This window comes from Ceratina calcarata, unplaced genomic scaffold (assembly GCF_001652005.2).
Source record: "Ceratina calcarata isolate Rehan_Ccalc_2016 unplaced genomic scaffold, ASM165200v1 scaffold767, whole genome shotgun sequence".
NCBI classification, from domain to species: domain Eukaryota; kingdom Metazoa; phylum Arthropoda; class Insecta; order Hymenoptera; family Apidae; genus Ceratina; species Ceratina calcarata.
In genome coordinates this window covers 1-3,383 of record NW_017178967.1, presented here as the reverse complement: position 1 = coordinate 3,383, position 3,383 = coordinate 1, and positions in this window count along the sequence as shown.

Genomic DNA, 3,383 nt, shown 5'->3' with positions numbered 1-3,383 from the left:
TATTAATTTATTTATTTTATTTATTTTAATTCCTTTATTTTAAATACATCTTTTTATTTTATTCTATTCTATTCGCTATACTTTATATAATCGGTTGAGACAAACTATACGCTGCTATGAACCATAATTCCTCTATACCTTTCATCCAAATAAACTTGAATCATGCGTCTGCAGCCCAGTCTCTTCTCGAAAGAAATATTGTACAGAGAAACTCGTGCGTCGCAATTGTATCAGAACCCTACAATCCATGCAGGCCTGGCTGGTTCGGTGACACTGCGTGCAGGGCTGCAATTGTTGCAGAAGGACTCTCTTCTCATCAAACACAATTAGTCACCTGTGAAAATAATATAGTTGCAATTATTATCCGCTCCATTCTAATAGTATCTGTATACTGTTCTCCTAGCGAAAAACGCGTTGAATTCGAGAATCAACTTCGAATAATAGCTGAGATTATTAACCAACGAAAAGGTCTCTCAATTATTGTAGGTGGTGACTTTAATGCCGCATCCACAGCATGGGGTTGCCGGAGTAATAATGTTAGAGGAAAGGTTCTTGAAGCATGGGCAAAGTCTAATAACCTGATTATTTTAAATAAAGGGGATAAACCTACGTGTATCCGTCCTCAGGGTTCATCGATAGTGGACGTCACCTTTGCAAATAAAGCAGCTGCCGCTCATATTACTGGTTGGTGTGTTGAGGAGACTGAATCCCTATCCGACCACCAATATATAAATTTTTTAATGTCTTTACCTGCTCGAGTCTCCAGAAAAAACAAAGCCAGTATATTCCCTAGATGGAATTTAAAATCACTGAAGGAAGACATCTGTGAAGCTTCGGCTATAACAGATGCCTGGAACAGATCCACGAAATTAAAACCCTCCTTTTATAAAAGGATTAAAAACATCAACTCATCGTTAACTAACCTTTGCAATCTGTCAATGACTAGGAAGGTCTTTACCTCTAAACTCCCCCCTCAGTCATGGTGGTCGGTAGAAATTAAAAATCTTCGGTCACAATGCCAGAAAGCTAGAAGAAACTGGCAAAAGTTGAAAAAGAAAGCATATAGCGGGAAAATCACCTTTACAGTAGCTAACGCCGCTGAACTGCAATATAGAGTCAGCAAACAAAAACTTAAATTCTCCATAGACAAAGCTAAAAGCTTGCAGTGGCAATCCGTCATATCCACAATCGATAAAGACCCCTGGGGACGTCCCTATAAATGGGCAACGAAAAAAGATAGCTTTACTCGTATTCCACTCACCGAGTACATAGAACCGGTCGTATTAAGGCGTGTCCTAGATGATCTATTCCCATCACCTACTGATAGGAAAGTGAGAACAGGCAGTTTCACTTGGCATCATGATTTTGTCGTCACAGACAGGGAAGTCGAATATGCTGTAAAGCGAATGTTAAAAAAGAATTCGGCTCCTGGAATATCTGGCGTTCCAGCCGTAATTGTAGCCTGCTTAATTAGGAAAAATCTTACCTATATTTCAGAAATATTCACTGATTGTCTTAAGAAATCAATCTTTCCCACGATGTGGAAGAAAGCCAAGTTATTTCTTCTGTACAAACCTGGCAAACCTTTAAACGATCCTGCAGCATATCGACCGCTCTGTCTGCTTGATGATATAAGCAAAATATTTGAAAGGATTATCGTTGAACGCCTAGAACTACACATGAATAATTCCGGACACAGGCTTTCTGAATTCCAATACGGATTCAGAAAAGGAAGAAGCACTCTACAAGCTCTTTCTCGCGTCTGTAACAAAATCAGGAATAATTATGCTAATGGGATAGTTACTATTGCTGTTAGCATTGATATCAGCAATGCTTTCAACTCTCTACCTTGGTCAGCAATTATCAAAGGCTTAATATCAAAAAAAGTTCCAACTTACCTTATTAAAATAATCCAGAATTACCTAAGAGAACGCGAAATTTTTGCCATTAACAAGGAGGGCCATGTAGTAGTCAAAAAAGTGTGTGCCGGAGTTCCCCAAGGCTCTGTTTTAGCAGCCTCTCTGTGGAACATTGGTTTCGATTGCATACTTAACCTAAGCCTCCCTTTCGATTCAGAGATTACAGGTTATGCCGATGATACCTTGATTTTAACCTCACATTGCGACCGGAAGAGTTGTCGCCTTATCGCCTCCACTTCTACTCAACATGTTATTGACAGCATTAGATCTTTAGGTCTTAGGGTGGCCGCCCACAAAACTGCAGTTATGTGCAGCACTCCAGCACGAGCTAGAAAGAATGATACTGTAAACTATATAGTCTTAGATAAATCTAAAATATTCTTTGTCGACTCATTTAAATATTTGGGAGTGTTTCTTGATGAACGGCTCACTTTTTCCACGCACATAGAAAAAATTATTCCAAAAGCTGCCGGCTTCATTAATGGCATCAGAAAAATCCTGCCTAATATTAATGGGCCATCTGAATCTACCCGACGCTTATACACACATACCTTTAACTCCATTGTATTATACGGTGCACCGGTATGGTCGCAAGAGGTTTTATCCAGTAAAAATTTATGTAGGAATCTACTAGCTCTCCAAAAGAAGATGGCTAATAGAATAGCATGCTGCTATAGGACGGCCGCTTTATTATCTGTTTTATTGCTGGCAAGGTGTATCCCGCTCGATATCCAGATCGAATTCACCGCCAAAGCTTACCACAACATAGAAACTCTTAAAAAACGAAGGAACCTGCGCCGTAATGAGATAACCCGGTTAAAGGCGAATCTTCATGAAACGATGCATATCGAGTGGAAAAGGAGACTCACCACTCAAAATTTTCCTGACAATTCTCTTGGACAAGCAATTTTCTCTTCCTATGATCGGTGGATGAAACGCCCACATGGTAAAATCAATTTTTATATTTCACAAGCTTTTACCGAACACGGCTGTTTCGGAAAGTTCTTAGCGCGTATTAAAAAAGAATCGTCTGCATCTTGTCACCACTGCGACTCCGAATGCGACGATAACATCCATACGCTCTTCTACTGTCCAGCCTGGCAGGACCACAGACGCGAGTTACATAGATCACCCAATTCCATCTCTACTCTTGCATCACTGATCACGTATATGCTTCGGTCCTCAAAGAACTGGTCTAAAGCCAGTTATTTCATCTGCAGTGTAATTTCTGAAAAAGAAAAAGCAGAAAGGTTAAGAGAACATTCTCGGATCACATAATATCCGACCTCTTACCAGTTTATACGTTTTATTGGTTTCATTATACACTCTTACTTTATTTCTTATCCTCTTGACACTTATCTTTATCCTCTTACCCACATATATGTTATTTATTTACCCGTTGTTTTAAACGTTATTTATCGATATGTTTTCTGTTATTTATCGATATGTTTTCTGTTATTTATT